General features: G+C 34.1%; 1 long non-coding RNA gene across 2 annotated transcripts in view; it reads right to left on the reverse strand.

The window, feature by feature from the left end:
• LOC128999279 (uncharacterized) overlaps positions 1 to 20,944 on the reverse strand; it is a 41,746-nt gene that overhangs the window by 19,868 nt on the left and 934 nt on the right. The window lies entirely within an intron of this gene.

Here is a 20,944-nt window from a genome sequence, read left to right on the forward strand (position 1 = left end):
AAAAGTTTCTTTTCGGCCCTAGGTCATTTTTATGTGTAACATGAGCTCTTTTTCAAAAGTTCACTTTACGACCTAGTGATGAAATATACTACGGTAAAAAACATTGCCACAAACAAATTGAGAACCTCCTCCTTTTGTTGGTAGTGGGGAAGTCGGTTAGTAACAAATGAACAAAAAATCCCTGTTACAAGCTAAGCAAAACTAGAGTTAGGATAAAATTAAATTTCATAAATAATGCATTATCTTTTATAAATTAATTATTGCTAGATAAAATCAAATGTTTTATGTGATAAACATTAAAAATCTTTCCAACAATAGGTGGAAAATTTCCTCGACATTTTGAGATAACCTTCAAATGACATTGCGCATGGACAGTTCAAAAGTCGAGATAATGACGAAATTTCCCAATTAATTGGGTTAAACTCCACGAAAGTATTGCTGACCAAAGTACTCTTGTAGGGTTGCCAAATATTGGGTTCCTTTATTTTTCTAAGATTCGTCGAAACTAAGGCATGATATAATTGGACAATATGTGGTGTAAAAGGCATCAAACAAGGATTTCCTCAGCACTCAGCAGCTTGTTTAATCGTAAATAATACCCCCGCCGCAGCAAACCTGCCGTCTAAGCGAATTTCCATTTGCCTGAATTGATTTTCAATTGAATCTATAACATCTATAACATTAGGTTTGCCGAGTACCTAGGTTTGCTGCTACAGGGATACTAATAAAGTGTGTTTTTTATAAAATATTAGTAGCTTGGTATAAAATAAATAAGTTTCCCAAGCTTGAACAAAATAAATACATAAACAAGTAAACTGAAACATTTTACAATATTCTCCATAAGAATAACATGGGAATTTTAAATTTGCAATTTATGGAATTTTCTCCGTAACCAATAGCCGCACAAAAAACTTTGTTATACTTAACTATTTGTTTTTTAAGCTCTTTGAAATGGTCTAGAGAGAAATTGGGAAATTTTGTGTTTTGAGGGTCAAAACGAGAAACCCATATTTTTACCCCATAAAACCCCCGGTAAAACCCTGTTCCCATGGTCCGATTATGCTGGTTCGCGAACTCATTCAAGTTTAACCCGCCTTACACCTTCAAACCGAATTTCATAAAAATCGGACAAAAATTACTCAAGTTATCATCGCGTTCACGGACTTATATACAGTATAAACATTTGAACGAATAGTGTTTTTGGCCTCTAGGGTCATCAAAATGAAAAAGTATATCGGTTCCGGCTCCAGGTCTACCGTGCCACCTACGGTAATAACTACTTCCCTATAGGGAAATTCGCTAAAATTTAGCAATGCGATGAAATACTACTAAAAGCTATGAAGACAGCCATTGAAATGTATTAAATGAGTCGACGAATGATTTAACTTCTCTCAATGTTATACATCATTATTACATTATTATTGTTATATATTATCATTGAGTTAAGTTAGACTACAAGTCCACTTTAATTTCACTCACTTTCGCATTTTATTACACCGATTTGGGAAAATATTAGTTCTTTTTGGTCAAATGCAAACACCGTAGTGAGAATGTGTTATTTCTTTATCTTTCAATTGTGTCACAAATCTAGAGAGAGATAAAGAGAAAGAGAAGAGAGTAAATGTATAGGGCCTAAAGGAATATAAATTGCTGTTGATTTTGTACCTTTTATTCACAATCAGAAACATTCATACATGAAGAGTAAAGTACTCGCACATAGTCTACATCATTGTACATTGTGTTGTATCACTATGAGTTTAGTCGAAATTAAGACTGAACTCTTCAACACTGGTAACTTGAACTGAATAAATCAATGATTGTCAGACCGCATGTTTTGATAGCCGAAGTTTGAAAGTTGACCGATCATCAAACTCTAACACACATTGTTGTATACAAACATTTACAAATTGTTAGCTAATTTATCAACTCCTAGACACTACAGAGCATAATGCTGTAGATAAGCAACTGCAATAATGATAATTACCAGTTATCAATAATTGTTATTGTTATTGGATGCAGCCGTGCACGTAAGCCAAGGTTCTATTATGCAAGACTGCGTGGCTCCAAGTGTAGTCCACAAATAATGATGCGTTATATGATAGGAATTTTGTTAGCAAAATCCAACGAAATTCGGACTTCTGTAAAATTTTGAACGCAAGAACTTTGGCGGAAAGATTATTGGTTTGCGAATTAATAATTTAATTAAATATCAAAATGTAAATTAGAAGGCAGTAAGTTTTGAAAACTTAAAAATAAACTGGCGATCTGAAACTTAATTAGGAAGGTTGCACACTTGATCTAGAAGGATTAATTTTAACCCAGCTGCCATTTGTCATTGAGCTATTCGTTAACTACTGATGTGTCCTAAAATAGGCAATTTTTCTGTACAATATTTAGGCTTACAAAAAATTAATAATACGTATTTATTGTCCATACGCTTAATGAATTAGTCTTAGTTAAATAAGTAGAATTACTACAATACACTTATAGAATTGCTACACTTGTAGCAATTACTCACTCCCAAATAAATTACTTGTATTTACAAAGCTCTGTATGTACTGTAATAAAATAAATTATCTCCAAAATGTGATTAGCATATTCAATCCCATCTCTGACTAACAGACCATGTTTTTTACCTCAATTTATAGCAAAACTTTCGCAAAAATTCACTTATTCGATTGTAGCACAGATTATTCGATACCGTCTGTTCCTTGTCCGATACGATATTTTTAACCGATTTCCCCAGAATTATCTACAAATAAGCACACTAACTAAGATACGCAAAGATTAAAACCTTTAAATATATATTTAATTTTTACAACGACCAAAAAAATGCAGAGATTTACCCATTAAAAAGTCAAAACTGACGTCTTGAAAGCGAATATTTGTTCTCAATTGCCTGAATGTAAGGACTAAAAAAGGAAAATACAAAATCTAAAGGTTTTTTAGGGAGATTCTTTAATGGATTTCTAAGATATGTTATATTCCTGAAAGACTGTGAACTTGCAATATCACGTTGTAATAATTTTAGAAAAACTTCTGACAGGTAAAAATGTGTAGATTATGATTACTGATAATCTTAAACTATCACAAAATTGTCAGTGCTAAATTTTGAAGTTCTACGTGTCATCCGTCTAGCTTCTAGCTAGACTGTATATATGTAACATGTTAGGGATTGCATAGATAAGAGATTTCGCCAACGTTGCGTCTAGCAGCGGCATCAGCTGATTGAAGGTTTTAATTTCCTATTAGCAATATATATTTGTCATTGAGCGTTTTCCGTGCATTAGTCATCGTCGGAGTAAATAGTTTACTATGTGTAAAACAAATTAAAACTTATCGAGTATGAACTTCAGATTTAAAATTAAGTCCAACAACTTTAAAAAAATGCTGCATAGTACCATTGACTATTGAGTCAAAGATAGTACAAAAAATTACTAAAGCTGCATACATTTCTGGATAGTGTACAGAGGCACTCCACAGTATCTTTAACACCTGAAAAATGTCTTCCCTATTGTAAAAATGTATTATTGCAAAAATATGTATTGTTTGCAAAGCTTTGCAGGTGCTGGGTCATCACAAATCAAAAGCGTGCACTATTACTATTAGAGCAATAAAAATAGAGTGTGATTAGATTTAATTTTTTATTGTTACATGACATGTTCCCTTCAGCATAAGCAATGGATCTCTCCAAAAGTCACGCAAATCAGAAACATCTTTAACTAAGGTAAACTAATTCAGAGCTGAAATAGGCATAACATTTTATATAATCATATAAGTACTTGGCTGTAAGCTTTATCGTCAACAGATATTTTTTAGTATTTTGGTATTTTACTACATTGTACCACATCGTAATTCTTAATACTCTATATTCATTAAATTAATTTGCGGAAACTTGTGCTTTCAAGCAATATAGCTATACATGTTTTAGAAAACAAATTGCATAGAAGTTTTGAGGGAGCCAAATATTCTACACGTAAACTCATCATTAAAAAATCCTCAAATGAATAAAAAAAAAAGTTTCTTTTCAAAATCAATAAAAAAGTCAAAGTTTCTTTGATCTGAGAAACTAAACTACACTTTCAACGGCATCTAGCTTACCGTTAATTTTTAGGCAAGTTGGTTACTCCAAAAATAAGTTTTGTTTCAAATTAACAAAATCGTAGAGTGAGCATAAAGGAATTCAAACAAAGCCGGTGTAATATCTCAATATTTTTATTATTTTGAGTTTTAACATTTTCAGGGTGCACACTGCACAACAGTAAGATTCGATATTTCATTCACTTCCATTCCACTAATAGACCTACAAAATAACTAATTAAAAAACATATGAATCCAAGATGGCCGACTGGTGATGAGGTGAAGGGAGGGGGTTGTATAGGAAGTTCCCGAAACATTAGCGCGTGCAACCTTGACCTTGATAACAACGATACGAGCGATAACTAGACAGTATGCCGCCATACAGAGCTCTTATCAGTAATGTTACTTATTGGCTATATCCACAGTCCGGTATTTTTATGGGCTTCGCGAATAGACTTGCATGCAATTACTCACTATCGATTTAAATAATTATCCCAATTATCTTAACGATATAGTTTTGACGCGTCTTGGAAATGTTCGGTGGGAAATGTTTACGTTTGAGTTAACTCATGTCAATTTTTATAAGTTTAAAAACTACGTTTGGAAAAGAAATAGACAACTAAGGCAACAAAAAATAAATGGGTAACAATAAAAAAAATGCATACTAGGGAGCAAGAAAGTAAGAATTAAATTATTACTTGAGTGGACATTTTAGTTAATTATTTTAAACCCAAGAAAACAGACACATTATTTTAATAATGGCAAATACATATATTGGCCAGAGTCACTCCAGGGTAAAATGTTCTCGAAAATGAATTGCCATAATTACAGTGACACACAATGCCATAAATTGCAAAATATGCCTTTGGAAGTACAAATATCCCATGTGGAAAAACCTCTCTGTTGCCTGAGCTTATTTTATTATTTTTTTTTTTATTTTTTTTTTTTAATAACAATTTATTAACCGATCAGCATTACATTGCTATACAGGTTAGGTATAATATAAGAAAGAAAAAAATAGCATTATTAATTACATTAACATAGGTAGAGGTCAGCTTATTAAAATTAAAATTAATCATGCAGTAGTGCAAATATTGAACAACTTTAACATTTGTCCGCATTTAGTTTAATTTAAAATGTTCGTTAGTTACACTTGACAACAGTAGAGTTTTTTACAACCCTCTAAAATTAACTCAATGAGAGTAAATACCCCTCTCATAACAGATGACCATCTTTATAAGATTGTGTTTAATCCATTCCTATTTTAGAGAGAGAAGCTTTTAAATTACGAAAAACTTTGTGTATGAATATTCTCTTTTCTGTAACTAATTAAACACCAGCAAAAATATTTTGAAACATAAACACCGTACCTTAAAACACTGTAACCTTAAACTTCAAACGGTCAGCACTAAAATGTATTATAGTCTAAATGTGTTTTTCGGCCTACAATTTGGGAAATTGAGAAGTTCCTGTACAATGGTACCACCAAATTGCTGACCCTCGATTGGTTTTTTCGAATTACAATGAGTGAAAGACAATAGTCAATCAACCATTGAGTCTGACCGGATGTAGAGTCAGCGTGTTGGTCGCCATATTGTTTCCGGCGGCCATCTTGCCAGGTGACCGGCCCGTGCGGAATACCCGTGACCTGCTTGGTAGAAGAAATTGAGGTTAGGCCTAATGTCAAAAAGATTTGGCGTTGCACTTTTCTTTACGAACTAACTACTGCTGGTATGCCTTGTCTGCCTCAAGAATGTCATCGCGTTAGTTCATAGAGTAAGGTTTTGTAGATGATCTTTCAATCATTTCTACTTGTTATATGTGTGTGTGTGTGTGTACGTTGGTACCTAGGAAAGCTCTCTGCATTAAATTAAAATGTGTGCTGGAACAAAATTGGGGTTTATTTATATTAGTTTCTAAAGTATCCATGTTGATAAAATAGAGGTACATTTTGTGTTCAAATAATTAATAATTGATGATTAACGAATGAAAAAGTGTTGTTTTCAATAATGGTTGCATTTTTTGTATAAAAAAAAAAAAAAAAACTTTTTTATATATCCTATGTTGACTGCTTTTACCCAAACGACAATTTGTTACGTATGTATCATGCTTGGTTTCAAATACGCATAAATATAACAGATGAATTATGTCTGTACTATTATAATGATTTTAGAGAGATTTGTGATACTTGAGTTAAAAAAAAAAAAAAAACATAATATGCTCTAAATAAAACTTATCTTGGATAATTTGTAAAATAATGTATTCTGTACAAAATAACATTTCATCGTTTTTTATAATCACCATTAAAGCTTGGAATATGTCAAAAAGGGTCCTGAACCATGAATTGTGTCATACTTACCTATGCAGAAGAAAATATAAATATAGTGCGTCATAATTATTACACGATGAAGTTCATTGACTATCATCCACTCATTTTTGTGAATTTACCTTTTAGAGACCTTACGATTTTGTATACATGCCAGCCTATATTTTTTACGCAACAAATACTTTTAAAAAATTTAAATTTATTTCAATTATGTTTATATAAACATTTTAACAGTCGATTTTCAATAGTTCATAAATATGTTGTTAATTATACTACTTCTTCATAAAATTGTTACAAAAAACTACATATTAAAAAATGACGTTTTAAAAAAATTGTTGTTTCAATTGTGCGTTTAATACATAACAGCTTTGCGGCTTATTAACTAGGCTAGAAATTAAAATACCTTCCATGTAGTGAACTTAAAGTTAATTAAGCTTATTGCTTACTTGAGTCAATATTCTGCGATGCTCACATAAAGAAAGCATTTAGACTAACTTTTTTGTCAGTTATAAACCACTTCCACCAGTACTCCCTCCTAACAATTTTAAGAACTGAGATTTTAGCTTGAAGAAACGTGAAAAGACAGAGCTCACGGGTCAAGGTCTTACCATAAAGACAATAGTAGGTAATTGGCACTTCATTAAAATTTACTAAAACCAAGAGAGGAGGAGTAATAAAATGTTAGCACACCCTGAGAGTGTAGGAATTTGCGAGATTCAGCTGGCCCATATATACAGTGTATCCAGTGTAAAACATAGCAGTGGTCATGGAAAGTCCACCAACGCCATGCAGCATTCCAAGTCTTCAGCACTTAAACCATTCCTTGATAACAAGTTCTGTGAAGCTCGAGCTGATAGTGTTATCACTGCTGCACCTGCGCTGATATCAACTTCCGCTCAACGCTCAGCGCGCAGCACATCAGCATCGCCTTCTCACTTATGAATTAGCAGATTGTCAGATAACCTAGCTGTCAACAGATGGTTAGTGCGTAGTGTTTAGTTTTGCCCGGAACGAAACGATCTTTATTTAAATCAGAAATCTTTTACTGTTCCTGTTAGCATGAAGTCATTTTTAGTTGCTGTTAAGTGACCGGGATGAGTTTTTTCTTTTGGAAAGATCTTCCTATTTGAATCCCGCATTAGTTTCCTCAGTCACAACGATAGGACATTTAAACCTATAATATTTTCAATAAAATACGAGCTGCCATATCCCTGCTTCGCTTCGGGAAGAGAACACGGAAGAAAATGTCGGTCCTAAAGATCTGCTGCATTAAATAGTCACACACCTATTTTTACTTTCTCCCCCTATAGGCCTACATAGTATGGAGAAAGTATTGTTTTCGAGTTTGAGTTTTGAGTGGGTATATCCGCTTTGGGTCCCCTGGGCCCAAAAATGTGGTTTTCGAAGTGATGTCTGTCCGCGTGTGTATCTGTATGTATGTGGATGTGTACAGAGCTAGATACCACACCTGTAGTCCGATTTTGAGGAAATTTGATATGTAGGTACTAATCCATGGTTTCTCCAGGGGGTTTAAATTCTAAACAATATAGTGCAACCCCATTCCTGTAAAATTACAGATCAAAAACTAATACAACTTGTGTAATTTTACTTGTTAAATATCATAGATACTCTCATTGCTTACCCATGGTTGATGACAATATTGACAAGCTGAAAGAACTCCTTTTTGGTGGGATAAAATAGGTGTCAGATTACTGATATCGTTCATGTCAGAATCAATAGACCTACCCAATTTTACCAAATGAAGTAAAACTTCCTCTTTTTATATAGACAAGGGGTTTAAATATCCTAGGTGATAAGTGCTGTACAGAGTATAAGTAGCGCTGATAATGGGTCAAATAGTGTGTTAATAAATACTGCAACTCTATGATTTAGTTTAAAAATATAAATTTAAAACTGTTGACCAAAATCATACTTATATTTTATGTCAATAGAACCAAAAGAATCTAACCACAAACCTTAGTGTAGCAATAACATCAATCACATGATTACCCTTGATTCTTCAATTGTAGTCAAGTATCTTTACCTGTAGCTTACAATATAAATTACAATGAAAACTTTAAGGAATATTCTAAAAAAAACAATTTACTAACTTTCTTTATCGAAACACTTCCCATCCCATTGTAAATTTTGTAGCTCGTTTTTCGTGTATAGTTTATGTCCGGTGACAGTGACTAGTGGCTAGTGACGACGAAATTTTGTTTCTATTATTTTAGATTTAATTTCATGATTTGTGTCTTACTGTTTGGTTAAATAACCAAACTATAAAACGAGGATGAGTTATTAAATAAAAGAAACGTCTTATAACACGTAAAACATTTACGCTTATACTGTTACTCACATGACGGTAAATATACATAAAATATGGTAAGTGGTAATCGTTGTTGATTGGGCACTCCAATCATCATCAGACCCAAGGCGAACGTGAACATCACTTTCCATAAATTTAAAACCACGTACAATGCTGATCAAGAAGTTATTTGATGAGTTATTGTTTATGATTTTATCGGTTTATTTTGTTAACTGGGGTAAATGGCTGAAATAACAAGAAACAAATTGTAAACAAAACACGACCTCTTTAGTGCACCGGACAGAACTAACGATAAAATTGGCTTCAGCTGAGTTCTATAAGCATGGGATACTCTATTATATTACAGGAAAGTTGTGCAATTAAATTTTATTCAAACGGTTAAGAGCAAAAACCAAATTAAAAATATAGGCATATGACACACCAAAATGAAGCTTAGTGTGTAGGTTAGCCGAAAATTATTTCTATGGGCAAATTTCTTAATTTATTCAATGAAACAGCTGTTCAATGCAATTAACTGGTGTTTGTATATTTACTATAGAAAATATGTTTATCATACTGGATTTAGATTGAAGAAATATATGTGCCATTTAAGTGAGGGCGAAGTTTGGGTAAAGAAAGGATGTTTTGTAGAGTATTGCTCACAGTTTTATTTGTAATCTTTATAGTAAGCTATATGTAAAGATGCTTGTAAAATTCAAGAATTATGGTAAAACATCTCATTCATGAAGCATCAATACCAAGTAATTGATGTTTTTGCTACACTAAGGTATGTCATAGTCTTTTGGATCTATTGACATCAAAAGTAGGGATTTAAAAGTAGGTAGGTTTACACTCTTAAATAAATTTCAAATTAAATCATAGAGTTGTTGTATTTTGAAACACTCATCAGCACCACTTTTACACTGTAATGGCTACCTAGGTCACATTTTCTTCCCGTTGCAAATCACGGATATTGCAGCTTGTTAGCTTTTAACTGGCTCTATGAACCCCATTAACAGGCTATCTGTTTCTAAAGAAATAAATTGTGACTTAGACAACTACAGGAGATGTTTTCAACCAGAACAGTAGCTGTGACCGCGCGGATGTCAGCAGCACGGCTAGTAGCTATTGCTGAGTCTGCACTATTTCCCCCACTGCTCGTTCACTCAGCTCGGATTCGATTTTCTCGCTGAAACTCTGGGTTAGTGAGACCCAATGTCAACATGCTCACCTCACAAACCCTTTGTTTCTTAAACCACTTCCGGTTACTCCGTTGCTTAAATATCCAACAGCATTTTTGTATAGTAAAAAACAATTTTTTACAGATAAATGTCTAGTTTGGTTATTGTATTCGTAGTTCTAAGTTAAGGTTTGGATTACAGTTAAATCCTACAGTGGGAAATGTCAATGTGGCTCGGACTTTACTGTAGAGTGTTTATTCAAATGCAATCGGCCAGTAACATAATGTCTGTAGGCAAACGTGTGAGTTGAGGGACAACCGTAGGGATAACAGTTAGCAGTGTGATAAGTCTAGGGGACACCTGTAACTTTCCCTTTTTCATAGGAGTATATTGTCACGGAAAGTTGGCCGCTTTTTACTTTCTCCCCCTAAACATAGTATATGGAGATAGTATTGTTTTCGTTAAAAATTTCGAGTTTGAGTTTTGAGTGGATATATCCGTTTTGGATCCCCCCTGTTTTCGAAGTGATGTCTGTGTGTGTGTGTGTGTGTGTGTGTAAACCAGTCATCCGATTTTGATGAAATTTGTTTCGTAGTTAGCCTACTAATCCATTATATCTACAGGCGTTTTTTTTCTTTTTTTAATTTATTTTTATTTTTAATGGTGATTTTCCCATAAACCCCCATAAAAACGAAAAATTATATTTTAGAAACCCGTTATATTATGGTCCTTAAAATTTTGAACAAATGGTACAAATTCCATTTCCGTAAAAAGTAAGGTTTCAAAAGTAATCGTAACTTATGTTATTTATCATGAAAATCCCATAAAACAACAAAATGTCGGATTTGAAGAAAAAAGCCGGTTTTGATTAAAATTAATGTGTTATGGTCCTTATAATTCTAAACAAAAATAGTGCAACCAAAATATTGCTGTAACACTTACCGTTCAAATGTTATTGCAACTTTTGTGATTTATAACTAAAGAATATCTTAGTTACCCACCGCTTACCAATAAAGGTTGTTTACAAGCTTATTGGAGAAAGTATGTGTCAGTTTGCTGATACCGCGTTTATTCAATTTTTTTAGTTGGTAAGTTTAACATTGGTAATGTCTAGAAACAGTAGCTATACCATACGCTACAGTGCAGTGACATTGTAGGTTAAAATGGGAAATGTCAGACGATCTGACATGTAACTGTAGTTTGGAGTTTCGCGCAATGGATCGCCTGCTCAATGATTGCCCTTTCATGGCTCTCCCTGGTGGATTACTAGACGTCGTAGTATGAGCAAGACTGGACATTAAATACAGCAGTTTCATTGTATAAAATAAAACACAAGGTAAACAACACAACAAACAACAAAATAAACACAATGTCGGGTAAACCCGACTTATAAATGGGAGAGTGGTATAAACGTGTGGGACGTAACATTATGTTTCAGCCTCATCACATACGTATTTTCGTGGCATGTCAGCCAAACCTGGTTGTGATAGCCTAGTAGGTGGAAATCGGTTCACATAAATTATAAAGAGTAATTTCTCCGCCTTAACCATAATAAACGTTGATTTTTAAGTGATGTCTTAATAAAACATTATTAGGGTGGATACATATGTGGAACCTAACTCGTGGCTTGTGGAAATCAACGTTTACTATGGTTAAGGCGGGGAAATAACTCGTAAGAATTCACGTGAAACAATTTCCACCTACTAGGCTATCACAACCACGTTTGGCTGACATGCCATGGAAATACGTATGAGATGAGGCTGAAACATAATGTTAGTCAGTAAAATAAAAGAATACAAATTATGACATTTAGAAAAAAAATACGAAGAGATAGATTGACTAAAATGTACTAGATCGAAACAATTCTAACATGATACAAATTTAAATGTTTAAATGTACCTTGCATTTGCCCGTCCACATAGACTACAGATCTGTGCGTGGAACGTATCCAGCAAAGCAAGGGGTAAGCCGGTACAGTACGAAGGTGATGGTTGAATAATGAAATCTCTTCATGTAAAACACAATCACATTGGCAGTGCACACATATTGCATATTGCAGTGCAGTCACATATTTTCGGTAATGATGGCCGATAGAGTAAGGTGTCTTTAAAATATTTTATAAAAAATAGCCCAGTATCAAATTAAAAACTGTAAAATGGCTGGCCGAAGTTGATTTTAATAACTGTATCATATTTTTGAGTGATTTATTCATTGCATAGCCGTTCAAAGTTAAGAATGATAAACCTATGTTTCAAATAATACTGGGTTGCGCATAAAGAACGCATGGATTTGAGTTGAGTGGTGAGAGCAATAGGAGCGTAGTGGAGGGACTGGACCTGGTTGTTTTGTAGGTTAGGGTGTCCAGTTTTAGTAGCAATGGTGCAGCGGTCCGTGGTACATCGCATTTTTGCGGTAGAACATTTATTCAAAAGTAATTAAATCTGTTTAAACTGTTCAACGGCTTTTCTGCACAAAGTATGTTCCGCGAGTCCTCAAAAAGTACGGTAAGGCCCAAGAATTCCCACTTTCGAAAGTTACACCAAACGTTAAGTTTCAAATCGTGTAGTGGTTTTTTATGCAATTTTTTTAAGTCTTCTGCTGCCAAATAGCGCCAGTCCTGCTTATTAACATAACTATCCAAATGAAACTGCGCTCCATCATTAACATCATAAACAAAACGCCATCAGTGGCAAGAACATCAACCATTCTCTCAAAACAGTTTTCATTGTTCGTAATCACGTTCATAAATCTTCTGTACGATCATAATTTTGTAAGGATGAAATTTTAACTCATCTTTCAGGTTGCCCTGCAACGAGCGTCAAGACAAGCACACAGTTGGAGCGCATCGCCTAGTGTAGCGGCGAGGGCTTTGAATAACAGACGTCCTTACACTGTCGACATTTTGTGGAGTTCGTGCCGTGCAAGGACGACCTAACCACTTCTGCTTCATAGCTGATTCAGTTGTGCGAAAAGAAGCTACCCAACAAAGTATTGTGTTGCGATCGGGTTTTGTTTTGAACCATTGAACTGTTATATAAGATTCATTATTTTTGAATAAACGTTCTACAGCAAAAACGCGATGCGCCAGGTCGATTGCACCATTACTACTAAAACTGGATGCCCTAACCTACAAAACAACCAGACCCTGTCCCTCCACGGACGCTCTTATTGCTCTCACCACTCAACTCAAATCCATGCGTTCTTTATGCGCCACCCAGTATAACTGTGAAAAATATTATGTTAAACAACAATTAAAGCTCATTTTAGTGACAGAATGAAGTAGTCCAATCTTATACTTGTAGAACATTTTGACATAGCGGTTATTTGTTTCTTAACGAGTCATCTACCTCTTTGCATGATGCTTATTGAGAAACTTATACTTGCCAATTAAAAATTCTTAGTAATTCGGCTTGTCATAAAAAAGCAACGAAATTAAAAACATTGTTTTTACTCACAAACACGAAATATATTAAAATTAAAGTGGCCGAGTAGTTGAGGTTATAATTTTAATGGAGGCCAAATGTTTAACCATAGTCTAGAATAAATTTATCCGTTTTTTAAAGTTAACCACAATGTAACTTATAATTATTTTTTGATCGAAACAAAAAGTATAATGATATAACATTCTTAAAATGAAAAGATCCTGCACTAAATTTGAAAATTCTGTGTATATTAGTCACAATTTAAAACCGTAGGTAATTATTATTATAAATGTATATCTATAAGTATAAAAGAGGATGTTTGTATATCTATAAGTATAAAAGAGGATGTTTGTATATATATATATATATGTTTGGCAGTGATAAACTCAGACACCGCTGAACCGATTGACACGAAACTTGGTACATACGTGTAGAATTTCATGGAATAGGTTTATACACCATCAATTTCGTGATCCGTCCAATCGGCTCCGCCCCAGTGGCTCTGGAGTTTCCCATGTTAACCTTATGAGAAATGGAATTAATGAATCTTAACAGCTGTTTCAGTTAAACAAGTTGGTTCTGTTCTATGATGTTCAATAGCATTAAAGTTACAAGGATTACCAACAGGGTGCATCACTATTATTTCTTTTACATTTATGACAACAGCTAATTTGCAACCAAAAGGTGAGTTTAGCGAACGAACTTCAATCTGGAGGCGAGTTAGCGTAGTGAACGAGCTAACCTGAAGGCAAGTGAGCGTAGCGAACGAGCTAACCTGAAGGAAAGTGAGCGCAGCGAACGAGCTCCAACATAAAGTTGAGTGAGCGTAGCGAACGAACTTCAACCAGGACGTGATTGAGCCATGCGAACGAGATCATCTTGAAAATTAAGAAGTTAAACGGGGCAAAGCCCGCGGATTACAGCTAGTAATACTTAAACGGGGCAAAGCCCGCGGGTTACAGCTAGTATAACTTCTTAATTTTCAAGATGATCTCGTTCGCATGGCTCAATCACGTCCTGGTTGAAGTTCGTTCGCTACGCTCACTCAACTTTATGTTGGAGCTCGTTCGCTACGCTAGTATAATATACAAAATGTTCATAGAAGGTGGGGGCATAATTGACGTTGGTAGCGATTCCTTGGGTAAAAAAAAGAAAATCTGGAATAAATATTTTTCTAAAAGCAAATTGCCAGATATATTTTATAGACCCCATTTTGTATTTGTGGCATAAACATTTTTATCTTGTAGTGTTGAAACTGATATTTATGAAGCTTGGTGTGTATGTTAAGGTAGGAAAGATCCATACGAAAAGAACAGTTATCCTGGTCTAATTCAAAATTTAAAAATTTCGGCTAATTTAGTTTTTTTTTAAATTTAAATGACCATAATAGCTATTAAAAAAATACAAGAACACTTTATTAAAAATTTAAAATTACCTATCAAACGACACCAAGTTCAAAAAAGATCGAAAAATAGCTCAAATATCACGACTTATGGTTGTAAAATAGGTAGAATAAGGCTATGCTAGCCAGGTTCACCTCAGCAAACTATTTTTTCACCTTAAAGTGTGTATATCTTTAAGATTAAACACTAGTTACCTGAAATAAACTGCGGATAGATATTTATTTAGTATTCAACAAAAGCACGTGTCCGCAATAGCAGTAAGAGCTTGTCCACAATATTAAGGATCGTTGTAGCAGTACTTGTACAATACCCCGACCCCGACCCTTTATCTCACCATTGGCGTTTGCTGATATTGGGTTGGAATTTCGTTGAGGGTTTTTTGCATTGCAGACCACTTTAGAAATAATTTTACAATGTTTTAAAGCTTAATTGATTGCAACAATTAACTTGAAGGTTTACCAACAGGGTGCAGCAATATTATTTTTTTCATTAATGTGATTTTATACATTTTAATTCGATTTTACACAATGTTTTAAAATACGAGGTTAAATACGGGCTTCGTAAAAGGTAATTCATAACCGTTTAAACTAAAATGTTCAGATTTACCCCAGTTACGAAAATTAAAAATTACAATTCAATTTATTTCTTTTTATAAACAACCTATAGACATACATGACTTATGTTGCTTTTTACAAGTTTGTAGTGAACTAATAGTGACAAATTTGCTGATGTCTTATTGTAAGACTGATAACCAAACACCAACATAAAATACCTGGGGTTAAATAACACTCTATTGGTGTTCTTTGTTTCATTGTTAAACCGTTACCGAGAAAAACTCATTGTGTGGCTAGTAATTCGGTTTTGATTACAATTATAAATGTCAAGTCAGGGCTGTTCCCTACTTACGATTAAGACCTACGACCTTTTTCCCTAACTAGAACTCTTAAAATGCTATGTCACCAAGCAAGTAATTTAGAAAATTGACCTTGTCAACTTGTAATATTATAATGATCATAAGGGACAAGGGTCGTGATGTTGTTTCTTATTACATTTATTTATATTTTTACAGCAGTTAAGATCGACGAAATGTAAATTCAGTTTAAACATTGGAAATAGATCAAAGTAGGCTGAAATTAGAGACTTCCTCAGCAAAATGCATAGACAAGATTTTAGTGGAAGGCTTCCGCCCGAAAATGCAAACAGTGCTTTTATTTTGGCCACGTGCTGGATTATATTTGCTGTAGGAAATGTGAGCTTTGCGCGTAGCAAAAATTATACAGGGGCCATTGAAATAAGGGTATGAAACAATACGTTCCTTGTAGTTAAATTTAGACGGGAACTGTGTCAATTAAAATACATTTGAAAATAATCTGAATATTAGTAGAGGTAGATTTTAAACATGTTCAAATTAATTTTCACTACACACTAATTAATTATTTACTGGTACTAAAATATGTATACCCTTTATTTACAATAAAGAAAAAAAGTCTTAAGGTTTGGTTTACTTAAAAATAATATAATTTACACTGTCTACCAATTTAGGTATAATATGAAATACAAAAATTGTTTCACTGCTTGAAATCTGTGTCTACTAATAGGACTCGATATGGAAAACCCTAGAAAAAAACAATTGATTTAGTTTACTTTTGACTTGGAACCATATTCAGGATCTCCAATTTACAATGAAATGTTTTCATTTCCTGTAGAAATACGCGATAGTTCCTCACTCTTAATTCTATGAATGTACTTAGGTTTTATTGAAATACTAGAAAGAAACAACCACTTCCGGTTCTTAAAAGAATGAAAATTGATGATGTCGCGTCGCGTCGTTCCAGTCTTGAAGGTTGTGGCGAAAAAGATGAGTGAATTCTGAATTGTTTCCGAATCATTCTACAATATTCCGTATTATACTTTTACAAATCAAATTACTACGTTAATTTAATCATATTTGATTGGATCATACGCGTATTCCTGTGACACCGGAACACCAATGGGCGTATTTTTTTAAATGAATGAATTAATAGCTTTCTTACTGTCCAGGATAATATGGATTTATTCAGGACCATTGATTGAAGTCCAAATTGAAGGAAGGCTAGGTCTAGTTTTTAACCACCAAAAAATCTATCTCCCTACCTTGTACTTAGCTACCATCTGAACCCTATACATCCTCTCAGCTACACGCCTATATACAATAATAATACAACACTTTTTTTACTAAAATCAGCGAAGAACTTGAATAGCTTTCCAACTATTCTATCATTGTGAACCGTAACAATATAAAAAGGGCATCATTATACCTAAGTAACAAATGACAGACTGCTCGATGGAGCGTTGGAGAGCGCGACAAGGGGAGTTTTGGCGGGAGGGTGATTGATTTCCGGTTTATCACCGCCACTTCCGCTCTTCATCAATCGTCTCCTTAAACACGAGTTGTGAATGGGTTAACGACAAGACTTGGCTCGCTGTAGAAGGGTCCGTGCCAGGTTGAGTACAAGGGTTGTGTGGGTTTGTAGAGGTTTGTTGTCTCCTCAGCTAACCCCTCACATGTAGTTTTATTTTATTGTTGTACTTGAACATCATTTTAGCGAATTTCCCATATAGGGAATAAGCTATTACCGTAGTACTCATGGTAAGACCTGGACCCGGGACCGATTTTTTTTTTGTTTTGAGGTCCCTAGAGGCCAAAAACACCATCCGTTCAAATTCATATATATATATATATATATATATATATGTGTCCGTTAGCGCGATAACTCGAGCAAAAATGATCCGATTTTGATGAAATTTGGTACAAACGTGTAAACCTACGTTTATTCGAACGAGTTCGCGAACCAGCATGATCGGACCATGGGAACAGGGGTTTATGGGGGCTTTTATGGGGTAAAAATGAGTTTTTCCTATTTTTGACCCAAAAAACATAAAATTTTGAAATTTCTTTCCAATCTATTTTGTAGAGCTTAAAAAAACAAATAATTTGGTATATTGTAGCGTTATAATGCGCCTAATGGTTACGGATAAAATTCCAAAAAATTGTTAATTGAAAATTCCCATGTTATTCTTATGGAGAATAAGTAAACCGTTGTAGTGTGCTTGTTTATTAACATATTTTGCCCAAATTTGGAAAATGTTTTTATTTCTTACCAACTATTAACATTTTACATAAAAAAACACTTTTACCCTCCCTGTTGCAGCAAACCTAAGTATGTGTTAAACTGATTCTATTTAAATAGGGAATAAATGTGATATTTTTAAGGATACATTTTAGTCTAAATCCAATCAGGCAAATGGAAATTCGCTTAGTCTGCAGGTTTGCTGCGGCGGGGGTATTTAAATTTTCATATATTTTTAGACAACGTTCTAGTCTTGTTACTACTTACTAATTGAAAAGCCCGCAATACAGTCGTACACAAATGATCTTTCCATCTTTCGTACAATTTTATTATATAAGTACAGTATACGCATTTGAATCCACGCCCAGTAAAAACGCGTTTTGTGAATGTCGATATGTTTAATGGCTATAGTGGGAGGTTCGAGAAAAACCAAAAGCTTTTTGATGCATCAAAACTGGACCTAGCTGTCCTTTTTGGCATAACATGTGAAAAGTGTTCTTTGAACGTAATGTAGAAGTTGTAAACCTCTTGAATTTTGTTGGCCTGAACCACTATATATTTGGTATTATCGTCTACAAGAAGTGGAACAGTCAATAACTTATTAGTTAGATAACTTATAGCAATAATTACACTGTCTCGCTGAAATAGCTATGCTTTCATTACGATGGATTAAATCACATTTTTACTTAACACGATAGTTGAGCTATCAATTATCCAGTATTAAGATGGGAAAGCCACCTAGTTACGTATTGTAACCTAAATCATAGATAAAAGGCCTCCTTTTATCTATGCCTAAATCGAGTGAAGAATGAGTGTAGAATGGGGTAAGATGATCTTCGTTACTGTCCATATTTGATTATACTCACTATTGCTTTGTTACTGAATAAAACCAGCGGTTTCATTAGTCAGGACCATTTATTAAAAGCCCCATGGTCACGCACAGCTGGGCTCAGTATCGAACTATCCTGGACCGAACCGGTGACCTTGTGACTACTAAGCAAGCACTATAAAAAACGAGCTACTCAGATATATAACAGTTAGGCCATTGATTAAGTCGAATATGGTTATTTAAGTTCCCTTTTCAGTCCGAAAATAATATATATCTATTGCAATCCAAACGTTTCTAAATTAAATAAATATTGGCAATTTAATAAACTACTGAATAAGGCTATTCTCTGTTTTAAGCTAAAAACACCCTTATAAGATCAGACACAGTTATAATTATGGTCCTTATTATTAAACATAATAGTTTTCAAATGTGAATCAAAACAATAAACAGTGTTATTTCAAATTACATAAGCATTTAACAACCTTACTGTACAACTTTTCAAAAATACCTAGAAAATGGTCATTAACAACCATCATACGAGTTTTACAGTACATAAACTGCCCTTCACCTAGCAAAGCTCTTCCACCACTCTATGGCAACAGTTGGGGAGACGTCACGACCATGACGTCACAAAGTGAAGCCCCGTGTAAACGGCTTTGTTGAGCTCAATTCAATTAAGGGCTCAGAGCCACAACAGCCGGTAATTGTTATTTCACTTGCCCTTTCGCCCTTGCGGCTCTGCGTCCCGCCTTTACATAACCATGCTTGCGCTCTGGTGGGGCTAAATTCCAACATGAGCTAAATTTCACAAATAATTAGCACATGAATTTTAAATCATAATAGGTTTTATAAGACGATATACTGTAATTTCGACAACGACACATCAAGGAGCGTATTTCAAGGCGAAAGTGAGTGTTGAGTAAACGATCACTACACCCCCTTATATCTAACTAGCTGTGTACACTTGGTAAGAATTGTAAAAAACGTAAATTATTTAATTTGTCCGTGATGAGAAATGATTAAAATTTATTTGATGCATCTATATCAAGGTGTATAAATGCAATAGCTTTGACTATTAGTATATCAGTAGCTATGATAACTGTGTAGGCTAAAAGGCATTCAAATGAATGTTATTTAGTACTAATACAACGATATCATAATTATATTGAGCCACTGAGGAGGACATTACTTTCAAATGCCTTGTCTTGTACACAAAGATATTGAACTTATGAAACTATTGGGGCAACTTATTGTAAGCTTCAGTATACGTTCTGTCAAAATAAATGTTACAGGAAGGGGGAACTAGGACATCGAAAGTTAAGCACGCTCTGTCTGGCGAATATTTTTACTTTGGAATTTTTTTGCTAAAAAGTTGCCACAACTGGTCCATATCCTTTGTTTGAAGTTCATTGTTGGTGATGGCGTTAAACCTTTTATAGATTATAGTGTTTTGTGATTTGTTATTATTTGCATGTTGTATCATGACTTGACTGCTATACAGTGCATATTTTTTTACTACTACCCTCTGTAGTGTATTCCAACTTAGGTTGGGCGTTTGTGTATTGTTAGTTGTAATGTGTTAGTTAAGTTTTTTTCACCTGAGGACGGGATCAAATTCCAGATCCCGAAACGTTGTGTATTGTTTTTTACAATGGAAAATGTCCGCAATAAACCTATGGTCCATATCGATAAAACATCTTCTTCAGTTTTCCAAATCAATGCTGAGAGTTGATAATTTATACGTTGTATTACATTTGTATAATTTTGTATATTTCTGTATGCAATAGTGAGTTAGTAACATGTGTCACATGTTACACTTACGTCCCTGTAGACATGTTTGATTGCAGGTCATGACTATAACTGGATCTCCCCTCACTAACTGCCTAAGTCCCCCAATATAAATTTGTTTACCAGAGGTCCAGTTATTTAGAGGCCAAGTTTGGCACTTAAGCTTCATTATGTCCTCCGACCCTTCCTTCTTCCTGTATTGTTTGGGTGATTTTAAACATTACACTTTTCAGTATTTTTTCTTATTTTATCTGGCCTCTTTTTCAATAAAATTCTTAATCTTTAATAAGGTGCTCATTAAATATAAGTATGTGAATGATCAGGTTTACATCATAATGTTTATTTTTGACAAACCTTCGAGTTTGTAAAACTGTAAATTATTATATTTCCACTTGACAAACCACTAAGGCCCGATAAGAACAAACATACAAGTTTAAATATTTTTGTGTTTGCCCAAAATTACCAAACAAAGAAAATGGGAGTGTTTATTTTTATAT

The sequence above is a fragment of the Macrosteles quadrilineatus genome, unplaced genomic scaffold, assembly GCF_028750875.1.
Source record: "Macrosteles quadrilineatus isolate MER2022 unplaced genomic scaffold, UCM_ALF_1.0 Scaffold_8__2_contigs__length_117827958, whole genome shotgun sequence".
Taxonomy (NCBI): domain Eukaryota; kingdom Metazoa; phylum Arthropoda; class Insecta; order Hemiptera; family Cicadellidae; genus Macrosteles; species Macrosteles quadrilineatus.